This window comes from Halichoerus grypus, chromosome 8 (genome assembly GCF_964656455.1).
Source record: "Halichoerus grypus chromosome 8, mHalGry1.hap1.1, whole genome shotgun sequence".
NCBI classification, from domain to species: Eukaryota; Metazoa; Chordata; class Mammalia; order Carnivora; family Phocidae; genus Halichoerus; species Halichoerus grypus.
In genome coordinates this window covers 11,125,785-11,138,062 of record NC_135719.1, presented here as the reverse complement: position 1 = coordinate 11,138,062, position 12,278 = coordinate 11,125,785, and the positions used below count along the sequence as shown (strand labels likewise).

Below are 12,278 nucleotides of genomic sequence, written 5' to 3'. Positions count from 1 at the left end.
GCCCTGTGTTCTGATCATTGTTGTACTTTTTGTTTTTTTGAGAGCTTTCCCCCTAAGGTCAGGAACATGGCAGGGATGTTGTACTTTTCTTTTTCTTTCTTTTTTTTTTAATGTATTTTTTTTATCATGTTATGTTAATCACCATAGTTTTTGATGTAGTGTTCCATGATTCATTGTTTGTGTATAACACCCAGTGCTCCATGCAGTACGTGCCCTCTGTAATACCCATCACCAGCCTAACCCATCCTCCCACCCTCCTCCCCTCTAGAACACTCAGTTTGTTTCTCAGAGTCCATAGACTCTCATTGTTTGTCTCCCCCTTCGATTTCACCCCCCTTCATTTTTCCCTTCCTGCTATCTTCTTTTTTTAAAAATATATAATGTATTATTTGTATCAGAGGTACAAGTCTGTGATTCAACAGTCTTACACAATTCACAGCACTCACCATAGCACATACCCTCCCCAATGTCTATCACCCAGCCACCCCATCCCTCCCACCCCCCACCACTCCAGCAGCGCAGTTTGTTTCCTGAGATTAAGAATTCCTCATATCAGTGAGGTCACATGATACATGCCTTTCTCTGATTGACTTACTTCGCTCAGCATAATACCCTCCAGTTCCATCCATGTCGTTGCAAATGGCAAGATGTCATTTCTTTTGATGGCTGCATAATATTCCATTGTATATATATACCACTTCTTCTGTATCCATTCATCTGTCCATGGACATCTTGGCTCTTTCCACAGTTTGGCTATTGTGGACATTGCTGCTATAAACATCGGGGTGCACGTACCCCTTCGGATCCCTACATTTGTATCTTTGGGGTAAATACCCAGTAGTGCAATTGCTGGCTCATAGGGTACCTCTATTTTCAGCTTTTTGAGGAACCTCCATACTGTTTTCCAGAGTGGCTGCACCAGCTTGCATTCCCACCAACAGTGTAGGAGGGTTCCCCTTTCTCCGCATCCCCGCCAACATCTGTCATTTCCTGACTTGTTAATTTTAGCCATTCTGACTGGTGTGAGGTGCTATCTCATTGAGGTTTTGGTTTGGATTTCCCTGATGCCGAGTGATGTTGAGCACTTTTTCATGTGTCTGTTGGCCATTTGGATGTCTTCTTTGCTGAAATGTCTGTTCATGTCTTCTGCCCATTTCTTGATTGGATCATTTGTTCTTTGGGTGTTGAGTTTAAGAAGCTCTTTATAGATTTTGGATACTAGCCCTTTATCTGATATGTCATTTGCAAATATCTTCTCCCATTCTGTCGGCTGTCTTTTGGTTTTGTTGACTGTTTCTTTTGCTGTGCAAAAGCTTTTGATCTTGATGAAGTCCCAATAGTTCATTTTTGCCCTTGTTTCCCTTGCCTTTGGCGATGTTTCTAGGAAGAAGTTGCTGCAGCTGAGGTCGAAGAGGTTGCTGCCTGTGTTCTCCTTTAGGATTTTGATGGACTCCTATCTCACATTTAGGTCTTTCAACCATTTGGAGTCTATTTTTGTGTGTGGTGTAAGGAAATGGTCCAGTTTCATTCTTCTGCATGTGGCTGTCCAATTTTCCCAACACCATTTGTTGAAGAGACTGTCTTTTTTCCATTGGACATTCTTTCCTGCTTTGTCAAAGATTAGTTGACCATAGAGTTGAGGGTCCATTTCTGGGCTCTCTATTCTGTTCCATTGATCTATGTGTCTGTTTTTGTGCCAATACCATACTGTCTTGATGATGACAGCTTTGTAATAGAGCTTGAAGTCTGGAATTGTGATGCCACCAGCTTTTCTTTTCTTTTTCAACATTCCTCTGGCTATGCGGGGTCTTTTCTGGTTCCATACAAATTTTAGGATTCTTTGTTCCATTTCTTTGAAAAAAGTGGATGGTATTTTGATAGGGATTGCATTGAATGTGTAGATTGCTCTAGGTAGCATTGACATCTTCACAATATTTGTTCTTCCAATCCATGAGACTGGAATGTTTTTCCATTCTTTGTGTCTTCCTCAATTTCTTTTTTTTTTTTAATTTTAAAATTTTTCTTATGTTATGCTAGTCACCATACAATACATCATTAGTTTCTGATGTGATCCACGATCCGTTGTTTTCGTATAACACCCAGGGCTCAATTTCTTTCATAAGTATTTTATAATTTTCTGAGTACAGATGCTTTGCCTCTTTGGTTAGATTTCTTCCTAGGTATCTTATGGTTTTGGGTGCAGTTGTAAATGGGATCGACTCCTTAATTTCTCTTTCTTCTGTCTTGTTGTTGGTGTATAGGAATGCCACTGATTTCTGTGCATTGATTTGATATCCTGCCACTTGACTGAATTCCTATATGAGTTCTAGCAGTTTTGGGGTGGAATCTTTTGGGTTTTCCACATAAAGTATCATATCATCTGCAAAGGGTGAGAGTTTGACTTCTTCTTTGCCGATTTGGATGCCTTTTATTTCTTTTTGTTGTCTGATTGCTGTGGCTAGGACTTCTAATGCTATGTTGAATAGCAGTGGTGATAGTAGACATCCATGCCATGTTCCTGACCTTAGGGGGAAAGCTCTCAGTTTTTGCTAATTGAGAATGATATTCGCTGTAGGTTTTTCATAGATGGCTTTTATGATATTGAGGTATGTACCCTCTATCCCTACACTCTGAAGAGTTTTCATCAAGAAAGGATGCTGTACTTTGTCAAATGCTTTTTCTGCATCTATTGAGAGGATCATATGGTTTTTGTTCTTTCTTTTGTTAAGGTATTGTATCACATTGATTGATTTGCAGATGTTGAACCAACCTTGCAGCCCAGGGATGAATCCCACTTGGTCGTGGTGAATAATCCTTTTAATGGACTGTTGGATCCTATTGGCTAGTATTTTGGTGAGAATTTTTGCATCCATGTTCATCAAGGATATTGGTCTGTAATTCTCCTTTTTGATGGTGTCTTTGTGTGGTTTTGGGATCAAGGTAATGGTGGCCTCCTAAAACGAGTTTGGAAGTTCTCCTTCCATTTCTATTTTTTGGAACAATTTCAGAAAAATAGGTATTAATTCTTCTTTAAATGTTTGGTAGAATTCCCCTGGGAAGCCATCTGGCCCTGGGCTTTTGTGTTTGGGGAGATTTTTGATGACTGCTTCAATTTCCTTAGTGGTTATAGGTCTGTTCAGGTTTTCTATTTCTTCCTGGTTCAGTTTTGGTAGTTGATACATCTCTAGGAATGCATCCATTTCTTCCCGGTTATCTAATTTGCTGGCATAGAGTTGCTCATAATATGTTCTTATAATTGTTTGTATTTCTTTGTTGCTGGTTTTGATCTCTCCTCTTTCATTCATGATTTTGTTGATTTGGGTCCTTTCTCTTTTCTTTTTGTTAAGTCTGGCCAGGGGTTTATCAATCTTGTTAATTCTTTCAAAGAACCAGCTCCTAGTTTCGTTGATCTGTTCTACTATTCTTTTGGTTTCTATTTCATTGATTTCTGCTCTGATCTTTATTATTTCTCTTCTCCTGCTGGGTTTGGGCTTTTTTTGCTTTTCTTTCTCCAGCTCCTTTAGGTGTAGGGTTAGGTTGTGTATTTGAGACCTTTCTTGTTTCTTGAGAAAGGCTTGTATTGCTATATACTTTCCTCTTAGGACTGCCTTTGCTGCATCCCAAAGATTTTGAACAGTTGTGTTTTCATTTTCATTTGTTTCATGAATTTTTTTAATTCTTCTTTAATTTCCTGGTTGACCCACTCATTTGTTAGTAGGATGCCCTTCAGCCTCCATGTATTTGAGTTCTTTCCGACTTTCCTCTTGTGATTGAGTTCTAGTTTCAAAGCATTGTGGTCTGAAAATAGGCAGGGAATGATCCCAATCTTTTGGTACCGGTTGAGACCTGATTTGTGACCTAGGATGTGATCTATTCTGGAGAATGTTCCATGGGTGCTAGAGAAGAATGTGTATTCCATTGCTTTGGGATGGAATGTTCTGAATATGTCTGTGAAGTCCATTTGGTCCAGTGTGTCATTCAAAGTCTTTATTTCCTTGTTGATCTTTTGCTTAGATGATCTGTCCATTTCAGTGAGGGGGGTGTTGAAGTCCCCCACTATTACTGTATTGTTGTAGATGTGTTTCTTTGCTTTTGTTATTAATTGCCTCATATAATTGGCTGCTCCCATGTTAGGGGCTAGATATTTACAATTGTTAGATCTTCTTGTTGGATAGACCCTTTAAGTAGGATATAGTGTCCTTCCTCATCTCTTATTACAGTCTTTGGTTTAAAATCTAATTTGTCTGATATAAGGATTGCCACCCCAGCTTTCTTTTGGTGTCCATTAGCATGGGAAATGGTTTTCCACCCCCTCATTTTCAATCTGGGGTTGTCTTTGGGTCTAAAATGAGTCTCTTGCAGACAGCATATCGATGGGTCTTGTTTTTTATCCAATGTGATACCCTGTCTTTTGATTGGGGCATTTAGCCCATTTACATTCAGGGTAACTATTGAAAGATAGGAATTTAGTGCCATTGTATTGCCTGTAAGGTGACTGTTAATGTATATTGTCTGTGTTCCTTTCTGGTCTATGTTACTTTTAAGCTCTCTCTTTGCTTAGAGGACCCCTTTCAAGATTTCTTGTAGGGCTGGTTTCGTGTTTGCAAATTCCTTTAGTTTTTGTTTGTCCTGGAAGATTTTTATCTCTCCTTCTATTTTCAATGACAGCCTAGCTGGATATAGTATTCTTGGCTGCATATTTTTCTCATTTAGTACTCTGAAGATATCATGCCAGTTCTTTCTGGCCTGCCAGGTCTCTGTGGATAGGTCTGTTGCCAATCTAATGTTTCTACCATTGTAGTTTACATATCTCTTGTCCCGAGCTGCTTTCAGGATTTTCTCTTTGTTTCTGAGACTCGTAAGTTTTACTATTAGATGTCGAGGTGTTGACCTATTTTTATTGATTTTTAGGGGGGCTCTCTGTGCCTCCTGGATTTTGATGCCTGTTTCCTTCCCCAAATTAGGGAAGTTCTTTGCTAAAATTTGCTCCAATATACCTTCTGCCCCTCTCTCTCTTTCTTCTTCTTTGGGATCCCAGTTATTCTAATGTTATTTCGTCTTATGGTATCGCTTATCTCTCGAATTCTGCCCTCGTGATCCAGTAGTTGTTTATCTCTTTTTCTCAGCTTCTTTAATTTCTATCATTTGGTCTTCTATCTCACTGATTCTCTCTTCTGCCTCATTTATCCTCGCAGTTAGAGCCTCCATTTTTTTTTTCAAAGATTTTATTTATTTATTTGACGGGGGGGGGGGACACAAGCAGGGGGAGCGGGAGAGGGCGAAGCAGGCTTCCCGCTGAGCAGGAAGCCCGATGCGGGGCTCGATCCCAGGACCCTGGGACCATGACCTGAGCCGAAGGCAGATGCTTAACGACTGAGCCACCCAGGAGCCCCTAGAGCCTCCATTTTTGATTGCACCTTATCAATAGCCCTTTTTATTTCACCTTGGTTAGATTTTAGTTCTTTTGTTTCTCCAGAGAGGGTTTCTGTAGTATCTTCCATGCTTTTTTCAAGCCCAGCTAGTATCTTTATAACTGTCATTTTGAACTCTAGTTCCAACATCTTACTAATGTCCATATTGATTAGGTGCCTGGCAGTTGGTACTGCCTCTTGTTCTTTTTCTCTTTTTTTTTTTTTTTTGAGGTTATTTTTTCCATCTTGTCAGTTTGTCTAGAGGAGAATAGATGAATGAGAGAATAAAATGCTAACAGCATAACAATGACCCCAGAAAAATATACACTAAACAAATCAGAAGAGACCTGAAACTGGGGGAAAAGAAAGGGAAAGAAAGAAAAATGAAAAAGACAAAAACAAAACAAACAAAAAACAGAATCTGATCAATTATGGTCAGGCTGGTGCGTAGATCAGTGCCACAAACTAGATTTTGGGCATATTTTGGTCTGTTAGAAGAAAGTGCCTCCCAAAATTTTAAGAAAGAAAAGCTTATATATGTACAAAAATAAGGGTAAATATGATGAAAGGATGGATAATGAGTGTAAAAATGAAAATTATAAAAGATTTTATAGGGGCGCCTGGGTGGCTCAGTTGGTTAAGCGACTGCCTTCGGCTCAGGTCATGATCCTGGAGTCCTGGGATCGAGTCCCGCATCGGGCTCCCTGCTCAGCAGGGAGTCTGCTTCTCCCTCTCCTGCTCCCCCCTCTTGTGCTCTTTCTCTCTCTCACTCTCTCTCTCAAATAAATAAATAAAGTCTTTAAAAAAAAAAGATTTTATAAAAGGAATTGATAAGAAGTTGGTTGAAAAAAGATAGAAGAGGAGTTTAAAAAAAAAAAGTATATATATATATATATATACTAAAAATAAGGGTAACTACTATGAAATGATAGAATATGACTCTAAAAATGAAAAATAGAGTTTTTAAAAAGGGGATTGATAAGATATTGGTTGAAAAAGGGAGAAAGAAAAATTCAAAATAAATTTAAAAAAATTAACCTTGAAAGACTATAGAATCATGGGGAAAAAGCCATGAATTCTATATGCAGTATTCTCCTAGTGCTGGAGTTCTGCCATTCTCATTGATCGGTACACCTGGTCTTGACTGGCTGTTCTTGCTGATCTTCTGGGGGAGGGGCCTGTTGCCATGGTTCTGAGATGTCTTTGCTGGAGGCAGAATTGCCCTGCCCTTGCCAGGTCCGGGCTAAGTAATCTGCTCGGGTTTGCTCTCGTGAGCTTTTGTTCCCTGCAAGCTTTCCCTACAGCTTTGGAGGACTCCCAATCTCCACCCTGGAGCTGCTGAGAACTCGGGGCCCCACTCCTCAGTGAGACCCCAGAGAAAAGCAGTCAATCACTCCCATCTCCCCGGTCTCTGGCCACACTCTGTGCTCACCCGGCCTGTGACCGAGCATTTCTATCTCTGGCACCCGACCCCATGTGGAGTCTCCAAACCCAGCAGATTCCTGTGGTGTGCTCCCACGCTGCTCCTCCATGAGGGAGGAAGGGGAGTCTCTCTGGATCTGCCACTTGTTGGGTCCCTGCTGGAGGAGCAGTGGCCCAACTGTGCCCCGGATCATGGTTTATAGCAACCCCGAGCTGAGAGCCCGCGCCTGGGCTCCGTCTCTGCAGCTGGCTTCCCTGTCTGATACCTGGGAGCCTTGCCACACTCAGATACCCCAGGTCTTTCTGTGACCCTGAAGGTCCTGAGACCACACTGTCCTGAGAGGGTTCCACCCCCTGCTTAGCCACTGGAGCGAAGTCCCTCAGTGGAGCCGACTTCTAAAAGTTCTGATTTTGTGCTCCGAGGCTCTATCACTTGCCAGTAGTGGCTGATAGAGGCCCCCTCCCCTGCCATCTATCCTCCTGAATATCACCTCGGATGCACTTCTCCGCACATCCTACCTTCCAGAAAGTGGTCGCTTTTCTGTTTAGGGAGTTGTTGCTATTCTTTTCTTCGATCTCCTGTTGAGTTCGTAGGTGTTCAGAATGGTTTGACCCCTATCCAGCTGAATTCCTGGGACCAGACGAAATTTAGGTCTCCTACTCCTCTGCCATCTTGCTCCTGCCCCCCCCCCCCCCAGCATGACAGGATTTTGAGAGGCCCATATTTATCATCCTGCATTTTTTTGGCTTAAGCTAAATATGAAAATTATTTGGCTTTCTTGGATTGTCATAGGTGATCTGGACAAGGGACCCGTATAACCTCTTCATTGGTAATTGTGCCATTCATGCTTTTACATTGTTCTTGGGGTCTGTGTAAATAGAAGAATAATGCCAAGTCACAATATTACCTATCATCAATCACTCCCGTCAATGATAGGAAAATCTATCATTTTAACTGGCCAGTCTGCCTAATTAAGGAAAGAAAACTTGGGGCTTATGAGAGACTGAAATCATATTAAGAGCCCTTCAAAAGTTCAGAGGATCCCTGTTTGATGTAGCTGAAGTAGTGTGAGTTCAAAGCAGCTTTGTTCTCCTCAGCATGGTTCAGCTGTAGACCGCCCAGAGCATCAACCTAAATAGCTTCCTGTTCCCTAAACCCAACTGCCCACATAACTCACTGCTGGAAAGGGCCTCAGAGGCAGGATGTGGCACTGTTAGCCAAGGTTAAAAAGCTGTTAGTGATGGTACAAAGATAAGACCAGGCCTCCAGAATTCTAGAATGCTTCTTTCCATAAATTTGCTACCAGTTCTTTATTCCACAGCAGTATTTGGAGTCACACAGGTCTGGCATTGAACTGAGTAAATTGCTTTATCACTCTAAGCCAAAGGTTCAAACTGGGGTCAGTTTTCCTCCCCAGGGGACATTTGGCAATGTCTGAAGACACTACTGGCATCTAGTGCTAAGGATGCAGCTAAACCTTCTACAATGCGCAGAACAGTCCTCATAAAAAAGAATTATCTAGCCTCACATGTTAACAGTGCTGAGGTTGAGAAACCCTGCTCTAAGCCTTGGTTTCTTCCTCAGCAATAGGGAAACAATGTTCCTATCCTAGGGTTACTGAAATAATTAAGAGATCATGAAAGAAAATGTAGTACCTGGCACACAGTGGATGCTCATTAATAAACAGCTAGTAGGATAAGGAAGGTGCCATGATACATAAATTTGGTGGATTATGAAATAGCACCTGTCATTAAAACCCCTTTGGACCACTGCTTGGCTTCCTGTAACCTGGTCGGTCTTTTTAGGTTCACATACATCCCACAAAGCTTTAGGCCCATTCTTATCTGTGATCCTTCCCTGTGCTTTAGGATGTTAATTTTTTAAGTCTTTTATTTCATAGGTAGAAGAATTTATCAGGTTACTGCTTTCAGCATGAGCCTGCGTATGAATTTGTTAGGTGTCTGCTTCTGTAGGAGTGGTTTTCTACTCTCCTGTGCATGTACATCAACTCCAAACCCTGGAAACAAGGCTTTTAGGTCATTTTCTTGTGTTTAGAATTAAGAAAGAGATATCTGATGCCAATCTGATTCTTTTCCTTTGTAAGTAATCTAGAGTTTTCTACCTGGACTTGTAGAGGTTTACTTTTGCTTGAAATAACATGATTACTACAATAAATCACCAGAATATGCTTACCTGCTTTTCTTTCTCATTAATGCTTTGGGGAACTTGATGGGACCTTAAAACTTAAGATATTATTTGGACAGATAATTTTTTAAAAAATAATGGTTTTGAGGAGATATAAATCATATCCCATATAATTAACTTGTTAAAATGTTCCATTAAATGTTTTTGTTTTTTAATTATATTTACAGAGTATTGCAACCATCATCACAATCCATTTTAGAATAATTGCATCTTCCCTCCATAAAACCTATGTGCTCACTGGCACTCGCTCTTCATTCCCCACCCTCCCTGCTCCAGCCCTAGACAACCACTGATGTACTTAATCTAGAGATTTGCCTATTCTCGATATTTCATTTAAATGGAATCCTACAATATGTGTTTGTTTTTTTTTTTTTGTGACTGGCTTTCTCCACTTAGCATAATGGTCTAAACATGTTGTATCATGTATCAATACTTTCTTTTACGACCAGATATTCCTTTGCACAGATATACCACATTTGTTTATTCATTAAGCAGTTGATGGGCACTGGGTTGTTTTCACGTTTTGGCTGTTGGAATAACATTGCTATGATCATTTGTGTTCAGGTTTTTGTATAGATGAATGTTTTTCACGTCTCTTGAATATATAGGAATAATTCTGAGGAACAGAACTGCTAGGTCGTAACTCTGTGTTTATTTAAACATTTAAGGAACTATCAGACTGTTTCCAAATGGAGTGTGCCATTTTACATTTCCATCAGTAGTCTATGTGGGCTCGTTTCTCTGTATCTTCATCAAGTATTGTTCTGTCTTTTTTATTTTGGCCTTCCAAGTGAGAATGAAGTGGCAAGGGATTTTTCAAAGGATTTTTTTCCAGCTTTATTGAGATATAATTGACATATAACATTGTAAGTTTAATGTCAAAAAAAAAAAAAACATTGTAAGTTTAAGGTGTGCAATGTGATGATTTGATAATATTGTGAAGTGATTACCACAAGGTTAGTTAACATGCCCATTACTTCACATAGTTACTGTTTTTGTGTGTTGTGTGGTGAGAACGTTTAAGATGTACTTTCTCAGCATCTTGTATACAATACAGTGTTGTTAACTATAGTCACCATGCTGTACATTAGATTCCCAGAACTATTCATCTTACGACTGGAACTTCATGCTCTTTAACCACTTTTACCCATTTTCCCCACCCCCTGTGCACACCTGGAAACCACCATTGTAATTGCTGTTTTTGAAAGTTTGGACTTTTTCTATCTCACGTATAAGTAAGATCGTACAGTATTTATCTGACTTATTTTACTTAGCATAATACCCTCAAGCTCCACCCATGTTGTTACAAATGGTAGGATTTCATTCTTTTACTGGATAAATAACATTCTATATATGTGTGTGTATATATAAAGAAACTGAGATTGTGTGTGTGTGTGTGTGTGTGTGTGTGTGAGAGAGAGAGAGAGAGAGAGAAGGAGGGTTGTTTCCATGTCTATTATAAATAATGCTACAATAGATGTGGAAGTGCAGATATCACTTCAATATCCTGTTTTCATTTCCTTTGGATATATATACCCAGAAATAGGATTGCTGGATCATATGGAGTTCTATTTTTAATTTTTTTGAGGAATCTCCATATTGTTTTCCATAGTGGCCATTCCAGTTTACATTCCCACCAACAGTACATGAGGGTTCCTGTTTCTCCACATCTTCACCAAAAGATCATCTGGTCTTTTTGATGATAGTCATTCTGACAGTTGTGAGATATCTCATTGTGGTTTTGATTCGCATTTCCTTGATGATTAGTAATGTTGAGCACTTTTTCATGTATGTGTTGGCCATTTGTGCTTTTTCTTTGGAAAAAATGTCTATTCATATCTTTTGCTCATTCTTATTTTTTCCTGTTGAGTTGTATGACATTTTCAATATATTTTAGAGATTAACCTTTTATCAGATACGTGATTCACACATTTTCTCCCATTCTGTATGTTGCCTTTTTAGTTTGTGGATTGTTTCCTTTGCTGTGCAGGAGCTTTTTAGTTTGATGTAGTCCTACTTGTTTATTTTTGCTTTGTTGCTTTTGCTTTTGATATAACATCCAGAAGATCAATGCCAAGACTAATGTGAAGGATCTGTTTCTCCCATGCTTTCTTCTTTATGGTTCAGGGTCTCTCCTTTAAGTCTTTAATCCATTTCAAGTTAATTTTTGTGAGTATGTAAGATAGAGTTTCATTCTTCTTGCATGTGGATATCCAGATTTGCCATCATCATTTATTGAAGAGACTATCTTTTCCCCATTGAGTATTCTTGGCTTCTTGTCCAGTATTAGCTGACCATCTATGTGTCAGTTTATTTCTGTGCTCTTGATTCTGTTTCATTGGTCTATATGTCTATTTTTATGCCAGTAGCATACTGTTTTAATTACTGCAGATTGGTAGTGTAGTTTGAAATCGGAAAGGATGATGCCTCCAGCCTTGTTCTTTCTGAAGATTGCTTTGGCTGTTTGGGGTCTTATGTGGTTCCATACAAATTTTAGGAATTTTTTTCTATATTTGTAAAAAATGTCATTAGAATCTTTTTTTTTTAAGATTTTTTTTTTAAATTTATTTGAGAGAGAGAGAGAGAGACAGAGAGCACGAGAGGGAAGAGGATCAGAGGGAGAAGCAGACCCCCCACTGAGCAGGGAGCCCGATGTGGGACTCGATCCCGGGACTCCAGGATCATGACCTGAGCCGAAGGCAGTCACTTAACCAACTGAGCCACCCAGGCGCCCTGTCATTAGAATCTTGATAGGGTATTCATCTTTTCTGATGGCTGAGTAATATTCCACTGTATATATGTACCACATCTTTTTTATCCATTCATCTGTTGAAGGGCATCTTGGCTCCTTCCACAGTTTGGCTATTGTGGACATTGCTGCTATGAACATTGGGGTGCAGGTACCCCTTCTTTTCACTACCTCAGCCATCAGAAAAGATGAATACACACCATTTTCATTGACATGGATGGAACTGGAGGAGATTATGCTAAGTGAAATAAGTCAAACAGAGAAAGACAATTATCAAATGGTTGCACTCATATGTAGAACATAAGGACTAGCATGGAGGACCATAGGGGAAGGGAGGGAGAACTGAGGGGGCAGAAATCAGAGAGGGAGATGATCCATGAGAGACTTTGGACTCCAGAAAACAAACTGAGGGTTTCAGAGGGAAAGGGGTTTCAGGGATGGGGTAGCCAGGTGATGGTTATTAAGGAGGGCACGTGTTGTGATGAGCACT

General features: G+C 40.0%; 1 long non-coding RNA gene across 1 annotated transcript in view; it reads left to right on the top strand.

The window, feature by feature from the left end:
* LOC144382727 (uncharacterized) overlaps positions 1–12,278 on the top strand; it is a 614,132-nt gene that overhangs the window by 601,676 nt on the left and 178 nt on the right. The window lies entirely within an intron of this gene.